Raw genomic sequence first — 26,049 nt, 5'->3', positions numbered from 1 at the left:
GATGCACGCAGCATTGTGGCCTCAAGTTATTTATCGGTCGTAAGCTAAACTATGTTACATTTCTGTCTAGTAAGTGAAGCTGTGAGGCCAGAGCTGGCACAATATTTTAAGCGCAGCAACACTTGTCTTGTTTTGTGTCGCATTGGTTTAAATAAACACGCGCAGAGGCGCTCGCTTGCAATATAACATCGAGCAGAAAACGAAAACTTTGGGTTGTGATGCTTGTAGTCTCAGTCGTCTTCACATGTAGGGATGGAGAAATAGATGCACATTTTCTGCTTGCGATTCCAAATTTATTACTCACGATTGAACCGAATAACGTAATAATTTTATTTTTTGCTGTCATCAATTCAGAATGGTGGTGCCTGAAAATGTGTCTTCCTAAAGGTTATCCGCTTTAGCTGTATTCAATCTTACTCGGTCTAAACTGCTACGCAATGTCTAAATACGCTGCGAAATTTGAAGCGCGAGGTACATGAGCAAAACCTAATGAAAGTTACTCACCGCTGACCCCATGGGAGTTCAGAAGCCCTGATCCAGTAGCGATACCTGAATGCGACGGGGTTTGTGGATGATCCAAATTTGATGTTGTATTTTCTTTTTCCGTTGAGCCTAGCGAGCCGGCCACTGTGCCACTTGCTGATTGGTGTTGGGCTCCCCCTATATAGCACATGTTCTTATCTCAGAGGCAATGGTCACCATTGACATGAGGTAGGTCAACGTTTAAGACAGCCAAAAAAATACCTACTACGTGCTAAAAAGCATATTTATATGAGATAGGTGGAGAAACTTTTTACAGTCAGCTCTCGTGAATTTGACCTCAGATAATTTGACTTCTCGCCTAACTATACCGAACTGGAACGTCCCGGCCAAAAAAAGAAGAGAGTGCTATGGAAAAATAATTTTGTTTAGCTTGAACGCGAAGGCTAGCTGTTGCGGCTTTTTTCGATATCCTGCGGTGTCCTCTCATGTGGGCAGTAGGTTACTGAGGCTAAGAAAAAGAAAAAAAAGAAAATAATCAGATTGCGCTACTGTTTCACTATGTTGCAAGCTCTTTCGGTTGGCATTACTTTTTCTTTTGCGATATATACAACTTCACTTTTCCTTTCACTCCAATGCTGAAGAAGCCTTTAACCACGTCTGGGTGTTAGCACAAACGTGGGAGCAAGGCAACTAGGTGGACTTGGTCTTTCGGAATATTAGCTTCTTTAAAATATTTAACAATTATCGAAAGGTGCGTGCCATTGATGGGTGCCTCGGGAACCATGCTGTTTGTGACAGGCCTGTTTTTTCATGATGAGCAAACTATGCGACATTTACGCACTTTTTGCAATTAGTATTCTATGGGTATTGATTTCCACAGTGCGGGGCACTTGCGTATATTTTTTTCCTAACTATACATTTGCTTTTCCCTCAAGCTTTTCTCACTTTCCACGATACACGCAAGGTTCTTATATATGATTCGTTTTCATTATTCAGTTATACACCAATACCACAAGCCGAGAAAACGAATGACAATAATTGAAGGAACGTAAAATAGCCACTTACCGACAGCTAGAAGTCCAGAGCCAGTTTGTCCTTGCTGATTCGTCGCCACTGTTTCTGTCTGGCCCGAGGATTGGCCACTGACCACCAGTGCGTGTGTGGATTCATGTGCTGCACAAGAATATTCCTTGTTACTTAAAGATTCACGCTGCGTTGTGGCGAACAAAAGTTGGATAAAGAATGGAAAATTTCATCACTGAAACATTTAATAAATAAATGACGAAAAGGCGATAGATCTGAAACAAACAGCATTTATTGCAAGCACAACAAACTCAGTAAACATTCTCATTGCACTCTACATTGACGGCTCGATGGATAGCGTTCACATTTATTACAGATGTATATGAATCCTCAACCGCATACCTCTAACACTATTCGCATTTGCGATGTAAAGACACATTATATGTCTAAGTAGAAGTCAGTAAGAAATTGTCGTAGATCAGCGCAGCATGCGAACAAAGTTCTCCTTGCGGCCGCGCAGCGTTTTAGAAGATTTTTTTAGTGCAGGCAGCCAAAGGGCTCTGCTGTTGTAAGATGGCCAAAATAAATATTTTTCAAGGCCTAGTTGCTGCTTATTCGACAAAATTTGCATTCCGGAGGAGGCTCACGGGTGTCACACATTACAAATATCTCCAAACAACAACAGTGTTCTATTCATAACAAATGGTTATTGGTGTCTTATTATTACACAAATGCATTCAACCAAAAAGTAAATAAATAACTGAAACACCGTAGCAGACGGGAATGCGAAAACATAGACATACATGGCCGTGTGTGTCTGTTTTTCTGTGTCCCCGTCTTCCGTGCTTTGCCCGTTTTAGCAAAAATTACCTACTCGCCAATCCCTGCGCACTTGTGAGCATTATGCGACTACTCTCGTTATACCTTCTTCACGCCATCGTCATCATAAAGGATTCTGGATGCATATATTGTAACGCTATTGTCATCAAACACTCGTCATCATTTCGTTGTCCTCGTGCCGTTGTCGTGCAATTGTAGTCACTGCGGCATCGTCACACAGCCATCATTCATTCGTTGTCATGCCATCATCGGGATGCCATAGCGGTCGCTTCATCGTCATCACTCCGACTCTCGTCATGCCTTCGTTGTTATGCCACCTTCGTCAATTCATTGACGTTATTCCTTGTTCTCGATTTTATCGCAATGATGCCGTCATCATCAATCGTGATTATGCCACACTGTCATACCATCATCGTCAATCAAACGCTATCGTGCATTCGTTTTCATACCATCGTCGTCCTGTCATATTCGTTGTGCCAACATCTTGATTCCTACATTTTCATTCGATTGTTCTACCGTCTTCTTCACGCCATTGTCGTCATACAGTGTCGCTATCTCATCATCCTCATGTCATAGCCGTCAGGCTGTTGTCTTAATATCATCGTCAAAATTTAAATAAGACATCTCATTGTCGTCATGCCATCGTCGTCATACGCCTCTGTCGTACGATTGATATCATTCCTTCTTTATCATTCTATCGTTACCTCGTTGGCGTCACTGCCTACATGCTCATGGGGCACATTTGAAGCCGGTTCCTAACCAAAAGGTACATATTTAAGTATGTGGCATATAACCGAAGCGATGAAAGTGTCGTAATTACCACTACACGTATTAAATAAACAGGACTTCAGCAATATGATCTGTCCCGAAATTGTTCGATTGCTCTCCGCCTTACCATCCCCAATCATCTTCATATGAGTTCTACCGTAATTTTATTCTTGAGCTCCTGCTACACATATTTTTATCGTACAAGTCAAGTCACATGCCATTTTATTTCGCACTGACGACGTCATAAAGTGAATCGAAGAGCGTCGCTGCTGCGGTCGATTTTCCTTGTTTGGCTTTTCCACGGCACAACGCTTGTCTTGCCCCATTTGATTTAAACTGCTGGCAATTTTGGCCGCTTAGCTGTTTATCTGTACACTCCTTGTCATAATTTGCGAGCGACATTTACTGTACTGTGATCTCTCAACACGACTAGGGCCGAGAGTATTAATACAGCATAGAATGGAGTTAAGTTTATAGTAACACTGCAAAAGGAGAGCAACTGCACTACAAGTTCATGGGTATGCAATCTCAATATATGCTATTAAATGATTTGCTGTTCTAGCTAATTATTTTCTGTGCTGGATTTCCGTATAGAGCGGCGTCATATTACCTCTAGCACGCATTAATCTCACTGCAAATATTGATGTTCGTTAAAACTGTTGCAAAACAGACAGTTCTTAACAAAAAATAGTGGTTGTTCTCCTGGCTGTCACATTTCTTCTTATGTAGAATCTTAACCAGCACTAAAAATTTTACTTCTAAACTTTGTTAAACATTACCTGCATTGGCATTTTTATGTAAAATGTGGTGTCCAGTGCAGCTCTGAAGTTGGATTGGAGATACGTTTATATTGTCTTCAAGTTTCTGTTGCTATTATTTGTGAAAATTATGAGAGAAAATGCGGTGCTTATTTCAAGAAAATGTATGTGCCACAATATAAACAACAATAAATGAATGGCTTAAAAGAGGCACGTGATACATATTGGCGTTCTAGAAAGGTGTCGTTCTGTGTGTTTCAATTTGTGCATTTCTAGTTCATTCCAGGAGGCTTTGTTGCGTTGCCTTGTCCAATCACGTAATAACCTATGTCCACGCTTTACTACACCTTTTTCAGATTGAATTATATCTGATGTCACGCCACGTAAGCCACTGAATGGAGATGGTGACACAAAGTGAACCGCACTTGAGATATATCACTCACCCTTGCCTGTTTCGATACCCAGGTGGCCTGGCCCCGAAGATATGCCTGATTGCAACGATGCCGGTTGATGAGCCATACCATGACCGCTATCATGTCTTTCCGTAGAGGCTTGAGAGGTGCTCACTACAGTACTCTTCAGTTTCCGTCGTACTGCGATCGTATGGAACAGATTCTATTATAAAAGACTAAGCTCGTTCATGACGCTATGTAGCTAAGTTACAGGACACAAGAAGCTGACTTATTCAAGCTTGCGAGCCCTGCTTACCGCAAAACAACAGTATATGAAAACGAAGCCACTTTGTTGAGTCAAAATCGGCTATATAATTGCATACTTCACTATCTAACCACCTAACAAAAACTCAGCGCTCATTCTTCATTATGGGCACGTCGTACAGGGTCCTAGGTATTAATAAAGAAGACTGATTCTAGCCAAGACGTAAAGAAAGCCTCCACTTAACTACTACATGTCGAGACAAGAATAACCAAGACCCAGTTGAGGTTATTATAGGCCGCTTTATCTGTATTTTCCATAGAAAACTTTCATAAGAATTTCAAAACCCACTACCTTATCATAGGAGGCTAATATAATGCATTAGTCCGACATTTACAGGACAAAATATTCCACAGGGCTTCACCGCTGCCAGCTTATCTAATTGATAACGGGATAATAATTAGCTGTTCATGTTAGGGTAGGATGACCCTGTGCATTACTTCAAGCGCCCTCAAGTGTTCCAAGACATGGCCGGCGCGACATCTGTACACAAACCTTCTTTCACATTCAATGAAATAAGATAAATACAATAGGAAAACCAATACTAAGAACTCTCCATGTACACACAGAATGCTAGGGTTCAGAGTGGCTTCCAATTTTTTTGTCGTGCTGTTGTTACGACGGTAAATCAACCGACCTATTACACATTACATGAGCGAGCACGACAACCTTACTGTTTTGATGCCAAAGAACCAATGGCTCCTTGAGCGAAAAAGCCAGCGTCTGCAGCAACGAAACGGCACCTAAATTCCCAATGGCTGGGACGCCGCCTCAGCACATTGCCTCGACGGAGCAGAGCAAGAAAATCGGACAACCTGCTGTAGCTTAGCGCGGCAGATGTTGCTTGAGGGGACTGGGCATCGCCGCGACGCCACGTCACCAGCTGGCCTCGACGGATCAGATACTGCGACGCGAGACCACGTGTCAAGACGGGCTGTCCCAACACCACCTAGATAGCACAAGGCTTGTTTACTCCGATCCATGACGTCACGCTACCTGGCCCCAAATTTCCATTGACAAGGCTGGCGTGATGCAAGCAGTGACGTCAAAGTCACTGTTGCCTAGTCGCGAACGTCCCCAATAGATTATATGGCAGTCGGGCCAGGTAGCATGATGTCATGGATCGGAGTGAAAAGGCCCTGTGCTATCTAGGTGGTGTTGGCTCTCCTCGGCGAGGCAGTCAAGTGACGCGCGCGTGTGGCGGCCGCCGTATCGCTCCAGGTAGCTAGGGCGCGGTGCTTGTCTCTCCCAACCCCACTGAACTTAGCGGCTGAGCGCGCCTGCCGGCCATGGTGGCCGCTGCTGCTGTTGTTCATGTTGTTCGTAAGTGTTCCTTCACAATCGCCACTCACATTTAATAATGACGTGACCAACATTACGATTGGGTGAAAGGTTCTTTGGACAATACGGGTCAAGTTCTGCTGAAATTCGCAGACAAACCACAAACTATCATGCAAGAAAACAACAAAGCATAGGGGTGCATAACGCACTACGCTTCAAACGTGAACCAACCCAGACATAATTGTGATACCCCATATGTGTGTTGAACACAGTGTCCTGCTTTACTTAGCGGAAAAGTCAAAGTACCTCTTTTGCCAAGCTTACAGAAAAAAAAAGACAGTTACTTGTGAAATCGCTCCTAGACACCACATCGTTAGGATAACGGCTTCACCGTGCATTTGCCCAGCAAACATTCCTCAGTAAGCTATTTTTACACCTACCCAATAAACGTGTCAGTACCTACGGACACATAGAATTAAAATATTTGTCATTGCGTTGAAATTTGTACTCCTGTACCGTATGGTATAAATCCTTTGTGAAAACAGCATTGCGCAAATATTTGTTGTTGTTTGAGATCTGCGGAACAAAACTTAAAGGGGGCACAAAATTTCGGAGTTCCGCTGAAATATTCCAATAATTATCGGCATACTCCTCTTTCATTCTATTCGTCACACATTAATAGGTCAAAAGATTCAAATCGTTTGGCCCCTACAGAAGAACTTTTACCTTTGCAACGAGATGTGCATTTAAATATCAAGCTAAAAATTGGTAAATGTGAAACATTGCCATACAAAAACTGTTAACCTGGTGTACACAACTTTCTATGTCCGCGATCACATAAATGGACAGCAGGCAATATAATTGTAAAACTAACAACATGGGACATTTATGCGCACCTAATGAACTTTTGCGGGAAGATTGCGACGAGTTAAACTCTAGTTAGAACGACAGAAAGCTGAGCTAGTCGGTAAGGATTCATTATGCAAAAAAGGCGAGGCGTGCAGACAGGACCCAAGAGAAGTGGACAACACAAACGCCGATTATCAACTGAAGGGAGCACTGAGGCGAAAGAAAGAAAAAAGGCATAAAACTCATCTGCGCAAGCTTTGGAATGGTATCACCACGTGTCAGTCGGGTACACGTGCCTGTCTACATGCGAAATAGCTGTTAGGCACTAATTACTTCCTTAAGTAAAGTAATCAAAGGCTAACTCAAGGCTGACTATCACACGTGGTGATACCATTGCAGAGCTTGGGCAGATGAGTTTTGTGTCTTATTTCTTAATCGTGGAAGTGCGTGCGTGAGTTAGCTTTCGATTATTTTACATAAGGAAGAGATTAAGTGCCTTAACAGCTATCTCTCACGTAGACCGGCATATCTACCGAACTGACACGTCGTGATACCATTAGCTTGCGCGGATGAGTTTTGTGTCTTCTTTCTTTCTTTCTTTCGCCTCAGTGCTCCCTTCAGTTGATAGTAGGCGTTCATGTTGTCGACTTCTATTGCGTCCTGTCTGCACGCCTCACTTTTTTTGCATAATAAACTTTATTTCTTCATCTGCAGACAACAATATTTGGGAAGTTGATTTGCTTGTCTAACATAGTGTTCATAGGAACCACCACAGAACACCCATGTAGTATGCTATAAGGGCACCTACAGGTAAAATGAATGGACAATAAATCACCAAAAAAACTCAAACATAACATATAATACTTACAAGGCCACTACAGTCAACTTGATCAACAGTGAACAGTCAAATAATAATTACCGTACTTATTAATTAAACACCAAACTTACCTTCATACTTTCTACAAGTGTCTTGACACTCTTGTAAAGTAGGGAACTTATTTCCGAAGAAACCACAATCGTATCCCTTGAAGCACTTTTTGGTGTATTGATTGTAAATGTATACCCGATGCACCTTGCGGAACAAGCAAGGAATGCTTGCCATGGGAAAATCGCAGGCTTCCACTGTAATGTAAATGTAGAAATATTAGCCGCTTATTCTGTCATTCAATGAAAGCTAATGTTTAGTACTATTAAGTTTTACAGGTTAAATTAGAAGGTGGTAACCGCCTTTATAACTTTCAAAGGCGTTTAAATTCCTAACTAAAGGGTAAAACAGCCGGGCTACAAAGGATTAGCAGCTAAAACCTCTTCCACCGAGTCGTTGTATTCAGTAAAACTTCATTCCGACGTGTGTGCACATTTTAGTTGACAATTAAGCTCCTTTCTAATTATCCGCTGGCGGAATTTGCCTGACACGTCCGTGCGTCCCAATGCGAATCGCAGACCAAACAGACCAAAGTATGTGGTAGGTGGCACAAATTACTTGCTGAAGCTTAGAGTTTTACATCAATTAATATGAATTGATGGAAAGGTTGGCAAGTAAAGCATACCAGCCGCACCAGCATTGAAGCCCTTCCTGAAATAACATTTCGTTTAGCTTGAGCATTAGGGATAATTGGAGAGTTTGTAGCTGTTTACTCATTACCCAAATTAAATGATCTCCTGTAGCAGAAGGAATCGCTTTGTTTCCTGAGAGTTACAGGGACGCTCAGTTTCGGACAAAAAAAAAGCTACTGTAATAAGGTACGAATTAGCTACATTAGCTGCACATTTAAATACCGCAGCTATAGAGGGTCGTGTACAGGTGCCCATCGCTACAAGATCCGACCGGCTTGCCGGGCGTTTTCGCGTTGTAGGTAATAAAGAGCGCGATAGTACGTTGAGCATAGAAGCTATGAGAATGCTTTTGTTGTATTTATTACGTGATTTCTATGTGTGCACTTTCTCTGTCGCCTGCTTGGCATTGCGCACGTTTGCAAAAAAAAAAAGTCGCCTTTTATTAATACAGCAATCTCCCTAAGTTCAGCGAACGCTGCAGGCGCCTCAAATTTAGTGAAGATCTACCACTGAAATCACTGGCCTAGTAAATGGCCCAAATTGGCATAAGCATCACCAAAACGAAAAACGAAAAACAAAAAAGCGAACAGTTGTCGGAAGCATGCTGAAACTGTAACAAGTCATTTAATGCATTGAATTAGGCAGAGTTAAATTGGAATGAGACAGGCTGGCACAAAATGCCTAATGATGCCCCTATATTTGGTACTCAGAATGTTCCTAATGTAATCTTGGATGTTCGATACATGTATGACTATCATCATAAGTTCGATCAATAATGAAAGAGGGTGCAGACATATCTTATACGTTAACCATACCTTCAGAATGGAGTCATCCGACTCTCTTCCCACTGAAGGCTCTGAATAAGTACATCGAGAACATGAAATAAAAATTAAGTGCTGGAAGGCTAGGAGATCTTGTCTGTTTGCAGTGCGCGGGCGTAGACGGCATTTTGTTTTGCACCACACGCAATTCTCGTATTCGATGGTGGGCTCGTTTTCACTTAAGGCTATTGTAGTTCATGCCCCTTACTGTCATAAACATAACATTAATTAAGGTATTCTCCATGGAGCGTATCCAATGAGAACACAATTCTACACAATGGTAACTTGCGTGTGTCAAATGCCACAAGTTTTCTGAGTAACAGTAATAAAAAATATGCGGCGCGAATGTCACTAAGAATATGCATATCAGCATGTGCAACTGCAGCATTGGAATAAAATTAGACCGCAACAGAAATTAGAAAGTCCATATGTGCGCGCTTACTAGGAGTTCATGACACGCCCCATTTTGTTCTTTCAGTCCTCCCAGTAAAATTATTTCTTAACGCGCATTGTTTCTCGAATACAGATATATTATTGGTAATTCTAAATGAGGGGTCCTTGAGCACCGCGGCGGGAGCTTATCATACTTGATGTGATCTCGACTTTAACCGAAAAGCACTGCAAGTACCACGAGCACAACTTTGCAAAATATCACGAGGACAAACTTTGCAAACTAATTATATTTATTCTACCTTAAGGCCTTTGACGGTGTAGTTCTTCTACGCTTCTGAAACGCTCCTGAATCTACCCTGAAGCGTTGTGTCTTTGAAATACTGAGCATCAGAAAAGGCACAGTGAAAATTAAAACTTCAAAAGTTTATTCTTGTGCTACAAAATAGTTTCTGCCAATAAATTTTCACAGCTCACTGTAGCGATGCGCAATAATATTTGGCGACTAAGCATCTCGCATAATTACTATAATAATAATACAGGTGGATTTCTAAAATAAGAGCAGGCTTCCTTCAGTGTTAGTGTTTAGAACGTCAACACTATATCGAACGCGAGGCATATTTGAATTAGGGGAATAATAAGAGTATATTTCAAAATCACGTAATAGTGGCTTTTATAACAATATAAAATTATATACGAAGATATTTTACTTGAAATTCTAATAATTGTTCGCTTTTATTTCTCATAGCTAATACGAAGGAAAAGGATGCTTAGTCATCTCACATAATTCCCAAATATTCAGCGAAGAGCATAAAGAACTTGTCCGTTTCCTTGCTTATCTTGTTCGAGGGTATTATTCGTGTACTAATCTTTCCGCTGGGGAGTGAAGTGGCCACACCTGATGATATCTTCTACATTATGTTTGCGCCAAACTGACGATAATCATTTTCTGACCCTCTTGAGATGAGATATTGGCAATTTGTAGCGAAATATTGTGCATATGCATATTTCGTGCGCGTTCATAGTGCGGCCACACCTTCTTTTATTGCAAGCGTGTGTTTTGCAGTTACTTATTGTATAAAAATCTCGTCACGCTTAAATCATGCTCGCAGTTTCTCTGCAGGCGCCATGATGAAAGTAGCCTTAGTCACTATCCGGCTATACTAGAGTTCGGGGACATTATCACAAATGTCGAGGATAATTTCATGAATATTTCTGCGGTTACGTTTAGGAAAGCATGTGGCGTGAGTATCGTATACGCTATCCATGTAGTAGAATAATTTATGCTCATCTCCCTGCCATTTTATCTGAAGGAATAAGCGGGTTTGTCACGACAAAACACAACACGTTTGTTCGCATAGTCTATTCTTCAGTTAGCAAAGCAGAGTATGGCAGCGACATTCTTACTCCCATAAAACTGCGTGGTTTGTAATATTACTAACACTAGGACTGTTAAATGTGTTAGCGGGAACCAATGCACCCTTCTTCCTTCGAGGTTTCTTTTCGTGTTGGCGAGTAAACACGATGATAGCTGTAGTAGACAACACGAAATCTCCATGATATAAACTTTAGATGCTATCGATGTCAAACTTCCGTGGCGTCAAACTGTCTGCTGCACCAGGCTGACAGACTAAGCACACATTGGTAAACAACGTCTCCGCTTTTCCTAGGTGTAGAAGTTCGTCTTTGCGTTAAATGTGATAATTTATAGCCGTGAGAGTAATCATGCTAGTGAAGAGACACACAGCAACCTAAATGGTTTAAATATACAGTTATGTCTAAACATGTCTTCTAAACAAACAGCATGCTTTGCGGCAGTGGTGAGGACAAGGAACGTCAGGTCAAAACAGTGAATTTTTAGTAAAAAAAGACTAAAGTTTTACTCACGAGACCGGCACACTCCATCACAAGCAATCTGGTTCGAGAATGGTGCGGTTTTACTGCAGCTTGGCCGACACTCTTCGGTTTTTGGATCGTAGAACCATCTGCGACGGCGACATTTCTCTGTTGTTGCCAGAGGTGCAATCACCTTGCACTCCTCATCTGGGGTAATAAGAATGAGACACTGTAGGTAAGCTATCGATAAAATGTTTTCTCATAGGCGACAGCATTGTAAACGCCAAAAATATTACCAATAGTTGATGTTAATAAAAAAGACTAAAAATAAAAGAACTTTTCTGGGGCATCCTCAGTGTGTATTGCCCGTTTTTAAAGCTTGTTCTTTGGTTCACCCTAATTTGAATGCAGGAAACAGCGCAATGGCCAGAAAATTAGGACAGAGCGCAGCACCACTCACACTTCAAGTATACGACAGCATATTTAAATTGGGATGGTTGTGATGCCTTGACAGCTCTCTGCGCCTGTGGCATGAACTACCATGCAAACCCTAATTTATCAAAGTGATATTTCAGTACTTCGTATTTTTCACAAACTGACAATTTCATGTACTGTGTGACACACTCAGACTTTCCCCTCAAGACATATAGAACTTCCAGGCACTATGTAATAATTCACAGCCTTCAGAGGCGCCCTTATTTTTCTTTTCTTGGATACCCAATAAGTCCAAATTTTAACGTATCAAAGCTATGTCATGAAATAAATAAAAGTAGGCATAGCATGGCGAAACCACCAGGACAGCACTCTTTTGAAGTCGTCTTTTTTAGATAGATTTTGGACACATTTACAAAAACTAACTGAAACACCTTCATTTCGGTTTTTGTACGAATTTTGCCTTTTTTGATCGCTATCTTTCTTTCGCCGAAGAAAAATTCCTTCTGCAGCTTAATTTATGAGTTACACTTGCTGTTTTTTTTTAGTATATTGTGAAAGAAAAAAAGGATCCGCTGGCCGAGAGCACAGTTCTAACTAGCCCTTGGGCTCGATTACTCGTTCTGAGAAACCATAACTGCTAGACTAATCACCCACGTATGTATATAATTTTCGGGTGTTTACAAGGTAACTCATAATCAAATTACTCAGAGGCACATATGTCAATTTATAAAATATACCTTGTCACTTTGCAAGGCACATCTACCTTAAACTAATGTCAGAATGACGCCAGTTTTGATAAGTTATTGCACAAATTGTGCGACAAAGTCCATTGGCGCTTAAGCTAATTCTGTGCTGTCCTATAGAACCTGCGCCATAATCAAATGGGTTACTGTGTAAATAAAACTTTAAAAAAAACAAGATTGTGATACAAGCCATGTATCATTTCCAATAGGGACTCCTTGCCTAAAACAAATTCTGTTCAAAAAGCAGGCGAAACAATTGTCACTTTTTACGCAACTTTATCAGCGCTTATCTGGAAGCAAATACCAATGATCATCATCATCATCATCATCACCAGCCTGGTTACGCCCACTGCAGGGCAAAGGCCTCTCCCATACTTCTCCAACTGCCCCGGTCATGTACTAATTGTGGCCATGTTGACCCTCCAAACTTCCTAATCTCCTCTGCCCACCTAACTTTCTGTCGCCCCCTGCTACGCTTCCCTTCCCTCGGAATCCAGTCCGTAACCCTTAATGACCATCGGTTATCTTCCCTCCTCATTACATGTCCTGCCCATGCCCATTTCTTTTTCTTGATTTCAACCAAGATGCCAAGGTAGGCAAGAAGCAGGCTGGAGACAAGGCAGTGGGGGAATACGGCATAGGCACTAGGAGTAGCAGGGGAGAGTTATTAGTAGAGTTTGCGCAACAGAATAATAGGCGGATACTGAAGGCCTTCTTCCGCAAGCGGGATAGCCGACAGCGGACGTGGAGGAGCCCGAACGGCGAGACTAGAAATGAAATAGACCTCATACTCTGCGCTAACCCTGGCATCATACAAGATGTGGACGTGCTCGGTAAGGTGTGCTGCAGGGACCACAGGATGGTAAGAACTCGAATTAGCCTAGACTTGAGGAGGGAACGGAAGAAACTGGTACATAAGAAGCCGATCAATGAGTTAGCGGTAAGAGGGAAAATAGAAGAATTCCAGATCAAGCTACAGAACAGGTATTCGGCATTGACTCAGGAAGAGGGCCTTAGTGTTGAAGCAATGAACGACAATCTTGTGGGCATCATTAAGGAGTGTGCAATAGAAGTCGGCGGTAGCTCTGTTAGACAGGATACCAGTAAACTATCGCAGGAGACGAAAGATCTCATCAAGAAACGCCAATGTATGAAAGCTTCTAACCCTACAGCTAGAATAGAACTGGCAGAACTTTCGAAGTTAATCAACAAGCGTAAGACAGCTGACATAAGGAAGTATAATATGGATAGAATTGAACAAGCTCTCAGGAACGGAGGAAGCCTAAAAGCAGAGAAGAAGAAACTAGGAATTGGCAAGAATCAGATGTATGCGTTAAGAGACAAAGCCGGCAATATCATTACCAATGATCAAATGCGTTCTAATTCGACATCTGTGGCGAAATCGCCAGTTGTAATTCGTAACTTACCATGTATGCCGTAAAACAATCGCTTAGCAACCTAATCAGGGAAACTGAATTTGCTGAATAAGCATTTGGTTTATTGGTAAAACAATGTCGTGGGGGGGGGGGGGGGGGCATCTTCAAGCAATCTATTTTCATTGGTAGTGTGCAATTCGCCACAACGAATTTTTCAAAGATTAGTGCAATTTAAAACTAGAACATGGAATAGTAAAAATAAGCATTGGCAGTATCGATTGGGTTCACGAGAGATACAAAAAAAAGATTGCAGTTTCAGCAAAAAGGCGAAGATTGGATTGCAAAGGCAGATTGTTCCGCAGATCTGCGAAATAAAATGAGTACTTTTACCGGCTGTATATATTGCAGTAATTATTCCACTACTAACTCAATTAACAAGCTGGATGTCACACGTGCAGTTAAATAGAGAATAAATAGAGAAGACTTCTCGCTCAGTGGCCACGGGCCCTCGTTGTCACAATTCTGGCGTGATGAATGGAGAGCGGCAGTGTCGGCAAGCGAAAGCTTCGCGTTTCGCTTAGCTTCAGCGCGCCTTTCAAACTAGAAATTACATGATCTCTGGCGCTAGGTGCGTAAGAAGACAGGGCACACTCAGCCGCAAATCCCTTCGGCTATTGTAGCTTCTTCACTTACCACCGAGAACCTTCAAGACAGGGCTAGGACTCGCTCAGTCGTGCAACACGCAGCTACGGCCGGGCTAGCACGGTCGCTGGCCTCCCTTCTTCCACCTTTCTCCACCTTCCCTTTCCGCACAACTCCGGGCAAGCGGCAAGACCGCCCTCACTGAAGCACCACCTTTCCCGACTCGTCATCGCGCTTTCCATCGAGCCTACAGCAAAGGGTGCCGCCGGAAGCGTCAAGACTGAAATCGCACTTGGACTTTAAAGTCATCTTCATGTCAACGGGGACGGCGGAAATTTCCCTTCAGTCTCCCTGTAATTGCTGTATTCTTGAACGGCGCTTCTACGTTAAACACAAGGGCGCCCTTTCCACGGCGTGCCAACAGTCATCGCTGTTTGTTCTGTACCGAGTCTGATAAACCATTTCGGATGGTTCCCCTGGTGGACTTGAAGGGAGCAACTCCTACTGGACGTGCAAGTCAACAGCGCTGAAAACAGGACAGAACAGGGAGACAGAGGGCAGTGGGTTGTCTCGTTTCTTCTTGGCTGAAGTTGTATGCTCCCGCTTTTTGTGGTGTTTCGTTCCGAATTATTCACCAACTTGCGCACCAAGTTGTGTTATCTCAGTGAGCTTCCTTGACCGTGGGGTTTACTGGCACTGGTCGGGGCATAGTCAAATGGTAATTTCCACACTTTTCGTGGTCTTTTCGTTTCCAGCCGAAAAAGACAACCATCAATATGACATGTTTTCAGCAAAGTGCTAATGTCGTGCCTATTTTTTTTCCTCTTAATGGAAGGCTAAAGACGTCCTGCTGAAAACATACCAGTTAGGCCTGCTCTATAAGTCATAAAGCTCTTTGATCGACGCAATTATAATTAGCGTCGCATTTCATGAGTTACGCAAGTAATCAATCATAAAAATATATTCATTGTCATGAACAAAATATTACTGGAGTATGGTAAACTCGTTTGTGAAGAAAACGTACTGGGTTGTGGTGGCGTAAAATGATTTATTTAATTTTAAATGTCGATGCCTCACAGTTCGGGCTGCCTTTATACAGGGTGATCATTTTTATGATTTATGTAATTTGTTTAACAATCGCGTGGAGCAGATAGCAAAGTTCTTGTCCATGAGCTGGAACATTTAAGGAGGCTAGCATTACTAGCACGAAAAATTGCAGGCCACATTCAACTAATCAGCAAAAATTCACTACTTACCTGTTTTATTGATTACATTGTGGCACATATTGCATTTACGAATCATAGCCTGTGAGTTTGCAAGACTTGTCCACTTGAAATAAATTTCTAGTATGGCACCAGCTTCGAAATATTATTTCCCAAAGTGTGGGATGAAATACATGGGAGTTCCACTCAGTTTTTGCTTCAATTCATAACAGAGTGCTTTCCGAAGAAAGCAAGTGGAACAACAGTGAATTGTAGGGCACGTTTGATATCGTATACCTTCAAACTGAAGTGATTCGGGAAATTCATTCAAAGTGGAAACGCCTTGCCAACTCACCGGCTACAATGCCCAAGTTGCAATTCAAAGGGTAATTAGTAGATATTTATTATTATCAATAAGCGTTTCCATTTCTCGTACAAGTCCGCCTCTCTGAATAATGCAGCTGAAGGACTGCAATCATGTTGTCTGCAACAGGCTATTTTCGAAAATAACAAAATCTTGAAACTAATCACCCTTAATACCAGCACTCACAAATATGTCGGCTTTTCGCAAGTCAATCCCAGGTGGCATTCAAAAGAAGCACTATGTTGTGAGCGATGCTTTCTTCCTTTGTGGTATTTCAGTTGTAATGCTGCGTTTAGTTTATGAAGCATCTGATTCTATTGTCACTACATATTCTTGAAATGAACTGTTTGATGTGTTGCATCAACAATAAACTACTACGCTTAGCTTGATGGATGCCGTATTGGTAACGCTGGGAATTATTCTTGCATTCTAAACTTTTGTTAAACTTTTATTTCAATACATGCAGGTTTCAATTAGTGTATGTGAAATGTATTCACATATTGTTTTTGTTCATTAGGTGAAACCAACGTAGTACAAATATCTGTCAGGTTCAGCTGTTCCTTCGGTCGAGCTTCTTACTGTGTGTGACTCCTAATATTCTTCCACGCGTTTTTGGCTGAATGTACATAGAGTTTTAATCTTGGTCTCAACAGGTTAGGCAAAGAAAGCCGAACATATTTTGAAAAAGATTACGTCCACATATATATATATATATATATATATATATATATATATATATATATATATATTGCAACTTATGTGTGAAGAGATCTCAAGCACATAGTCCATACAAAGTTTGGTACACGAGCATGTCAGCAATGAAGTCGGCTTGTTATATTTGTGCGCTACTTCTTTGCGCCTTCCTTCCTAGTTCGCAGCTTTACCGGGCATTTAGATTATCATTAGGTTTTGAATATTTTCTTCTCTTAAGTCTTAGACGAAGCTTCGACCTCTTGGAAAGCATATCGGCCATTTGTTTTCATTTGGGCGATCATTATTGATACTTTCACAACCGTGAGATTTAGGAAATACGACTTACGTGAAACTTTACTGTGACACGTTTTTTTTTCTCAAATGCACCAGCATGCGATTGACAAGGCTAACAACATCTATTGATATATCATTCTGCAACGATATACATACGTACAATGCAGCTACCTTGAGCCGTTAAAGACACCCAAAAGAGACGCGTCCTTTTCAGTTTACTTAACTACATGATTTACCTGTGTTAAATGCCTTTCTCAGGTAAATTAAGCATTTCAAATATGTACCTTGAAAACTGCGTTGGCGCGCGTGATCAACTTAAGCGAGACAATTTAACGAAATGTCCATATCTACTTTCCGTATGATCGCTGCTCACCTATTCCATGCGCTTTAGGTGGTTCTTGTACTTTAAGAGTTCGTATCTTCAACTGTTCACGATGTTTTTGTTGTCCAACCGGTGTGCCTAAACCGCTTTGTTGACTGGAGCCTTGTTTGTCGTTCACTGCCGACGCTCCAGATTCTTGCTTTCCTGCTCAAAAATGAAAGATGCGTTCCAAGAGTCAGAGCAGACCTTCCATGAAACGCAACAGCAAAACAATTTAACGCTAGCGCAAGTTTTATATATTAGCTGGCACAGACTTGGAGCTGAGGAAACATGACATTTAGAAGACAAAGATAAAATACCAACAGCCATGTCATCTAGGTCATAGACGCGTGCGCTGACTGTATTACATTTTCAGGGCTACTCCCGCATATATGCACAAATAACGAACAAAATCGATGGCAGTATAGCCACGACGGCCGCTAATTATTGTAGCACAATGAATGCGGAATTCTAAAGGTCTTGGTTAACCCCCCCTATGGGGGTGCTTATCTTTCTGTCAGAGTTCCAGTATAGGGCTTCAGGATGTGTAACTGCATATTAAAAAAATTATTTGAGAAGCCACATTTTCCCCGTTGTTGCCTTGCGAGAATGCCGTATAGGTTCGAATTAGTATTTAGCAAGAAAAATCACGTCGAGATGGTGATTCATGGAAACTTTTTCATTTGTTTTCGACTTCCTCATATTAGGCTTATATACGCGGTTCTTCACTTTAGGGTGGCAGCCATTGCTGACAGACTTTATTATGCTTGTTGCTTATAGAGAACTGAGCCCTAAGGAAAAGCTCAACTTTGGCTTTATTTCTAACATTGAAAACGCTATAACGGCACTGAAGTCAGGCAAGCATCATAAATTCCACAGACCGATAGCATAGAAATGTGGACAAAATTTAAGAAATCTCACTCACCGTTTGTTGTTTGTCCCACTGCCATTCCACTGACAACTGTCGTGTGAAGCGTAGTCGCTTGGCCTGCAGTTACTGATTGGTTCAAGTTTGCTGACTGTCCGATGACATGAATGGTGCTAGTTATCGGTCCTCCTGTTTGTTGCTCTCCTGTGCCCATATAGAATAAAGTTTTGAGAGGTAATGATCTTAATTATTACCTCTCATAATAATACCTTCCCTATGCATGGCTGAAGAAAACAATCAAATACATCATGAGCGTCTCGCATAGCTCCACAATTACTAAACAAGACCGTTCAAAAAGGAACGTTGAAACAGCGATAATTGGATTTACACGTTTTCTTGGTGATGTTTCTTATTGTAAACGCTATTTCAGCCTGTATCACGCTAGTGGCCACTATGAATTCAAGTTCACATCATTCAGCTCTTTCTTGGCGCCCGCAATTTTACAGTACGCAACGAACTAGGCAATGATCGATTTCAAATGGCAGACATGTTTAGTCTACATTTATGACAAAGTTGTTCTTGGCTAAAACTTCGACGATCACCTTGTGCGCCTTCCGACAGTACTTGAAGCCATCACGTCATCGGGGCTAATACCGTATTGTTTGCGAAAACCTTCTGGTCTGGGGCCACTTAATGAGCAAGTCTAGGGTCTTTCCAAACCAAGATAAAACAGCTCCTTTTGCGAACTCTCCACAGCCCTGCAAGAAGAAGGCATTGCGCAGATGTCTTGGTCTGTGTTCCTACTATAGGCGATTAGTCAACAATTACTCTCCCATCGCGGCGCATCTGGTTCCTCTCACGAAATCCAACGTCGCCTTTAAGTTAGAAACACTCCAGGTCAATGCATTTGCAGAACTAAAATGACACCTTCAGTCACTACCTGCACTCGCCAACTTGTATGAAGACGCCTGTGGCGAAATACACACCGATTCAAGCAGTGTATGCCTCAGCGCTCTCCTAGTCCAGAGAAAACACGGAGTTGAAAGGGCCATTTCTTACGCAGGACGGTCGCTGTGGAAAATGGAAGCAAATTATTCAACGACGGAAATGTAATGCCATGCCATATTTTAGGGTACGTCGAAATTTCGCCCTTCTCTATAGGCAGGTCGTTGAAAATTGTAGGCGACCATCAAGCACTGTGGTCAAGCATCTGTCAAACTAAAGAGCCCTCCAGGCTGCCTAGCACGATGGACTCTCCAACTGCAAGAATTCGACTTCACCGTGATGGACAAGTACGCAAGTCTGGAAGAAAACATTCCCATGCCGAGTGCCTTTTCCGCACTTATAGTGACCCACCACCGCAAGACGACGTGAACGACGAATCTTTGCAGGGACATTAAGCGCGGACGATTTCACCGAAGAGCTGGAGCAGAACCTGAGCGAAGAAGCCTTGCCGAGTTATTAGAAGAGAAGACCGACTTTTTGTCCAAAGTCATCGAAGGCCCGCTAAAGCATAGTCTTGGAGAATGAAGTGAGAAATTAAGAGATTGCGTTGAAAAGAAGAGTATCACTCTGAGACTTCCCACCCCGTACCATTCTGAAGGCAACGCCTTAGCAGAACGCCATATCAGCGTTGGGTAGTTGGGTAGATGCGGACTTGCGCCCGAACATTCATGGCGGCTGAAACTGTGGTACCCCTCCAAATAACCATTCCACTCTTGTTAACCTGCTGGCATGACGCGGGTTGGCATGTTGCCCAGTCGAAGGCCACTTCTTCCTATCAAACTAGTCGAGTGTGTCCTTCTCCGTAGGAGATGAATTTTATGACTCGAACATGCAGCCTGCGCACTTCACCGTAGTTAACTCAACAATGAGTACATTCCAACACCAGAGTTTGCGACCATCCCAAATAAGACTTACTAGGTTCGGTACTTCCGCAATCCTCCACTTTGTTGCCAAACTACAAACACCTTTCAACGGCTGATGCTTTACATCGCAGGAAGTTACAGGAGGTACCATGCTCGATGATAATGTAAGTTAATGCGAAGCATTTCTCCCGTGCACGTAACATAAAACTGCAGCGATGTCACGCCCTGGGGGAGGAGGGGGGGATGCTCACTCGAAGACCACCACACGGGCTGCCAGCGACACGTGGAATACGTACAGTCGAACTTGCTTCAGCGTGTAGCGTTTGCCTTCAAAAAACAACTGGTTTTGAAAGTAGGCTTGTGCATTTCTCAAAAGCCAGTCCTCCAATCGGCGCCGCTTGTTCTCGGTGGTTCTTGGTTTGTTCAGTGATACTTCGCATCGCGTGCTATTCTCTTCCGCCGCACGTATCCCGGTGAGCGGTCGAATCACCTCCTGCCTCGTCGCTTCCGTACACATCGCGTACCTCTGTGGTCTCTGCTGAACCATCCCACTCTTACCTTCCTCTTCCACTTGGTACATTTCCAGGCGCATTGCTGAAGGGACCAACGTTTGCTGGCAATAAAAGCGCAGCTAGCGCAACCGAGCCCTTCCTATATGTGGCACGAACACCAATACCAGTGAGTAGAGCGAGGAGAGTAGGCGACAAGCTAGCAAGAAGAGGCCGAGCCAATCTCGACCACCGATCGTGCATAGGGACAAACTATTCGACATTGACTGACCTCATATTTGAACATGCCTCAGGCTAGCAAAATTGAAAAGACACGAAGGCAAGCACAAAGTTGGAAGGGAGGAGCACTTTCTTTCAACTCGACGCTTATTGAAAGCTTTATTATGGTTCAGTCTAGATGGTAACAAAACAGAATAAGAAAACAAATTGAGGCTGCCAGTGAAAGTGGCACTTTAGGAGACACATAGGATGAGGCGTGTCTTCTAATTCAAACAAAGTGGCGCACAATTCTCTATACGAAAGTCGAGCAGCACACCGTACAGTGATAATTAACTCACTAAAAATCTAAAATGACGACATTAGGAGAAAGAATAGAAGCACGCTCACCATTTGTTACCGGAATCGTCACTATTGCTGGGCCAGTAGCTGATATTGACGTAACCGTGGTTGTTTGATGTCCCACTGAAGCGTTAACACTTCCTTGTAGGCCCTGTACTTGGCTACCCGTCGTTGTCGGGCTTCCGGGCTGTTGCCCTGTGCCTGCGTAAACCATGTAATATCAAATATAACAAACACAAGTCTCATGTCTTGTCATACCTCGCATATTTCTATCCAGGCAACTTATGCACGGATGTCATGTATAATTGAAATGTACATTACCACGACCATGCACAGAACAAACGTAGGTACTCCAGATCTAGCCTAGTATTTGCACAGACATCATATGCGGTGCACCGTACTGAACAGTTGGAGTCTCTCCAGCTTGTAGAAGGTGAAAGTCCCACAAATCGAACCAGTGTAACCAGCCCCCAAACGCAACCAATCAAGCCACCCTGTCATCCATTCGGGATGGCCTTTTTGAGGCTTTTTCCGACGTTAACATACGAAAATGAGTGGATCATCGTGGCCACCGGCTATCTTACTCGCTACGCAGAAACGAAAGCCTAGCCCAAAGGTAGTGCGATGGAAGTTGCAAAATTCTTCGTTGAGAACATTCTGCTGCGTCTGGTGGGCCACAAGTGCTCATCACAGAAAGAGCAACTGCTTTTGCAGCTGAGCTTACGCAGGCTATCCTGCAATATAGCCAGGCTAAACACCAGAGGACAACCGCTTACTACCCGCAGACGAATGACCTACCCAAATACTGAACAAGACGGTCATCGATATGTTAGCAATGTACGTTGATGTTGCACATAAGACGTGACAGTACCTCCTTGTGTACGTGACGTCTGCTAACATGACAGTGCAAAAGAACCCAGATGGCGCCGTTCGAGCTGGTTCACGGAGAAAACCTGGTGACAAGGCCGGACGCTATGCTGCCTCACGTTGCGGAAGAATAGAATCTGGCCCTAGCCGCCTTTCTCCAGCGCGCCGAAGAAGCCCGATAACTCTCCCGCTTGCGCATAAGGAACCAGGAATGGACGAACAGCCGACACTATAACACTCTAGCACGCTACATGGAACACCACCAAGGCAACCCTGCTTGGGTTTGGACTCCAATACGCCGTTGAGGACTTAGTGAAAAACTTGATGGTGCTGTTTCCGGCCCTACAAGCTTATTTGACGTATGCGTGCACTGGACTCTGAGATGTTATTACGCATTCACTGCGGCGCCGCTCGCGACCTAAAGCAGTACATGTGATTTACCAGGGATAAAGAACACTGATATATTGTTTCTTTCTTACTTTTCTTAAATATGTGGGTTTAGTTTTTCCTATCGTGTTACTAGCATTTGGAAGATGCTCTTTAAGGGAGGGAATTCACACGCCTACATATTTATCCCTTAGGGCGGGTGCTGCATTTTACCCACAAAAAGGAACTTAGTTACCGCTTAGCACAAGACACGCCGGCATTATTGGAACTCACTCGAAGTTGTCATTGATTCTACTTGTTGTGTATGTTCTCGCCAAACCTAGTGTAAAGACATTGTTGGCGCGACCCGAATTATGTAGTGCTTGCTGGAAGGCACGCGGACACCAGCGTTTACACTGGAATCTTCGACGAGTCATGTACAAAAGCCTGTGCGTTTGAACCACAACACATTATATTTTCTACGATCGCTGTCTTTGCTCACCATTATTGGTGCACTTGTGTGTTACTGGTTTATATGGACACAATTACGCCCAATAAAGAGTTCAATCTACTCTAGCTGACAGGTGCTGTCATACAGTGAACTGTACACTACCATGTTTGAAGTACTTGATAAACGAAAACGGTACGTTTGAATAAAGTTAATTTTTACTCCACCACAAGATGGCAGCCATAAGAAATGACGTAAAAAATATGTTAAAGATGTCCAACCACGTTATTTCAGCAGGTTAACGCGGGTGGACAACTTCTAAAGCTGAAGTCTCCGTCTTCCTATATTATTAACCGAGTGTGTCCTTTAGCTCTAAAAGATGACTTTCATGACTGGGACATTTAGCCTTTTGCTCCTCAGAGATTATTACATCGTCATTGGTGGGTTTCACACTAGTTAACTTGCCAATGAGAATATTCCAACGCAAATGTTTACAGCTATCGCAAAACAATCCTCCACTTTCTTGGCAAATCCCAACGACTAGAAAAAGAGTAATTGCCGACTTTCATATGGTCAGGCTTTGCATCGCAAGCCATTTCGGCAGATACCATTTGTCGATGATTATATATGGTAATGCGAAGCATTTCACCCCTGCACCCGGCCTAAAACGGCAGCGATATCGCTGCCAGAGCGTCACACAAGCGGGCAGCTACACCCTGAAGACCTACAATCATAAGCAGAGGTGGTTGCAAGCGCGACACGCCACGCCAAGTTTGTCTTTCAAAAAGTGTTTTTGAAAGCAGGCGGGTGCGTCCCGCAAAAGCTAGTACTACAGCCGGCGCCGCTGGTTCTCGGCGATTCTGGGTTTGTTCAGTGATAGTCCTCTTGGCTTGCTGCTGTCTTGCCCCCACGCGTGTGTAGTAGGCCCGTCGCTGCGCCTCCTGCCTCGTCGCTTCGGTGCGCGTCGCATACCCCCTCTAGTCTCTGCAGAGCCTTTCCACTCTTGCGATCCTCTTCCACTTCATTCTTTTAAGGGTCCAGTGTTGAAGAAACCAATGTCTACGCACAAAATAGTGCAGTTAGCGCAACCAAGCCACGCCCATTTGTGGCGCGCACCCCAGTACCGTCGAATAGAGCAAGGCAAGTAGGCGCCAAGTTACTATAGCGGGGCAAGCAGGCACCTGGGAGAAAGCGCGCATGCGCGTGAAGCAAGGAGCTGAGCCAATAGCCGACATCAAACGGGCACATGTAGGTGCGCGTATATCCACGACATACTGTGGGACCTTGGATGGCCTCGTGTTTGAAATTACCTCCTACTAGGCAAATTGAAAGTGTATAACAGCGGTGTCTTAACAGTACTCACGTACGGGGCAAAAACCAGGAGACTTACGAAAAGGGCTCTACTTAAATTGAAGATGACGCAATTAGCTACGGAAAGAATTATGGGTCTAACGTTAAGGGATAAGAAAAGAGCAGATTGGATGAGGGAACAAACACGAGTTAATGACATCTTAGTTAAAATAAGAAAACGAAATGGGCATGGGCAGGACATGTAATAAGCAGGGAAGATAACCGATGGTCATTAAGGGTTACGGACTGGATCCTAAGGAAAGGGAAGCTTAGCAGGGGGCGGCGGAAAGTTAGGTGAGCGGATGAAATTAAGTTTGCAGGCACAACATGGCCACAATGAGCAGTTGACCGGGGTAGTTGGAGAAGTATGGGAGAGGCCTTTGCCCTGCAGTGGGCGTAACCAGGCTGATGATGATGATTATAAGGATCATGAGGGAAATTGAAAAAAAAAGGGCGAGTCAAGAACAAAGCGTGAACACGCGAGTGCTTTCTTTCCAGTTCACATTAATTGAAACCATTGTGAAGCTTCAATATAGATGACTGCCACAAAGAAGACGAAAACAAATTGAGGCTGCCAAAGAAAGTGGCACTTTAAGAGACGCATAGCATGAGGCTCGGGTTCTGGTTCAAAGTGGCGCACACGTCTCACTTTTAACGTTGGCCAGGCCACTGCAAAAAGACAATTATGTCGTTAAGAATCTAAAGGGACTACACTGTGCAGAAAAAAAATTGAGCATGCTCACCACTTGTAATCGGATTGATCGCCATTCCTGGGCCAGTAGTTGGCATTGACTGCGATAGGGTTGTTTCATGTCCCACTGAAGCGCTTACATTTCCTGATAGGCCCTGTACTTGGCTTCCCGTAGTTATAACGTTTCCAAGCTGTTGTCCTGTGCCTGAATGAACCATGTAATAACCAAAATAAAAAAACAGACGCCACATGTTTTGTCATATCTCCCATATTCCTATGTAGAGAACTTATGCACGGATGTTAAGTTTATTTGATATTTAAATTACCACGACCATGCACAGAACAAAATTAAGTACTCCAGACCCTGCCTAGTGCTTACGTACACATCATATGCAATGTGCCGTCCTTAACAGTTGAGGTCTCTCCAGCTAGTAGAACGGAAAAAGTCCACAAACGGAACCAGTGTTAGGTGCATTTCCCAGCTTCGGGATTTATTGTGGGTTCTACAAGAGCTTTTTATTTTTAATGCCTAGTGTAACAGCAGAATTTATTTCCCAGGGTTTTTATTTACGACTCAGCATCTACGCTACTGCGTACACCTCTTGAAGCAGCCATCCGAGGGAACAAAGAACGGAGCAAATACTGCTGTTCTGGGGGCAAAAATTTTCAAAGTATTGTCACTAGTCATATGGTTCACTCGACAGAAAGAAATGTTAATCTCTTCGGATAAACTAAGAAGATGTATTGAAATTGGTCATATATTAAAAAGAAAATATTATGTACAATCTGTGATCTGGAATGGCTGCTTAGTTGGTGTATTTCAAGGACATTACCAGTCCAGTTTTCCCATGTATCCTCGCTATCCAACACTAAAACTAGTACTGGCTCGTTTTTATGTTACTTACAACGCACGCCGCTGTCGCTTACTTCATTACGAGCTCTTCAAGCCATGGACTCCGCAAGGTTGCACCATTTTTGCGGCTGATTATGCTCGTCATTGAAATATGTTGCGTGCCCCTTGTTATACGAAAGTAATCGTGTGCAAAGTTATCAACGCAAGGTTGGTTCTAGTTGGAATTTCCTTTCCTTAAGTA

The 26,049-nt window shown here is 43.0% G+C and overlaps 4 long non-coding RNA genes across 6 annotated transcripts in view; 1 reads left to right on the top strand and 3 right to left on the bottom strand.

Moving 5' to 3' along the window:
• The window catches only part of LOC129380638 (uncharacterized), a 251,218-nt gene extending 246,707 nt beyond the window's left edge, over positions 1 to 4,511 (top strand). For all 3 annotated transcript variants that reach the window (XR_008608818.2, XR_011890487.1, XR_008608819.2), the window contains one exon: positions 4,338 to 4,511. This is a non-coding gene — a long non-coding RNA (uncharacterized lncRNA). The remainder of the gene's footprint in view (positions 1 to 4,337) is intronic.
• Positions 451 to 4,406, bottom strand: LOC140213595 (uncharacterized). Its single transcript, XR_011890489.1, has 3 exons — positions 4,316 to 4,406; positions 1,549 to 1,656; positions 451 to 660 (listed from the first exon to the last, which is right to left on the bottom strand). It is a non-coding gene; the product is annotated as an uncharacterized lncRNA (long non-coding RNA).
• Positions 4,512 to 7,671: 3,160 nt separating the features above from the next.
• Positions 7,672 to 17,583, bottom strand: LOC140213495 (uncharacterized). Its single transcript, XR_011890341.1, has 3 exons — positions 17,443 to 17,583; positions 11,372 to 11,527; positions 7,672 to 7,838 (listed from the first exon to the last, which is right to left on the bottom strand). It is a non-coding gene; the product is annotated as an uncharacterized lncRNA (long non-coding RNA).
• Positions 17,584 to 18,362: 779 nt separating this feature from the next.
• On the bottom strand, positions 18,363 to 25,155 carry LOC140213491 (uncharacterized). Its single transcript, XR_011890336.1, has 3 exons — positions 25,008 to 25,155; positions 21,282 to 21,434; positions 18,363 to 18,502 (listed from the first exon to the last, which is right to left on the bottom strand). It is a non-coding gene; the product is annotated as an uncharacterized lncRNA (long non-coding RNA).
• Positions 25,156 to 26,049: the final 894 nt, after the last annotated feature.

The sequence above is a fragment of the Dermacentor andersoni genome, chromosome 10 (assembly GCF_023375885.2).
Source record: "Dermacentor andersoni chromosome 10, qqDerAnde1_hic_scaffold, whole genome shotgun sequence".
NCBI lineage: Eukaryota > Metazoa > Arthropoda > Arachnida > Ixodida > Ixodidae > Dermacentor > Dermacentor andersoni.
The sequence above is the reverse complement of the archived record's forward strand: the minus strand, read 5'-3'. Positions and strand labels throughout refer to the sequence as shown.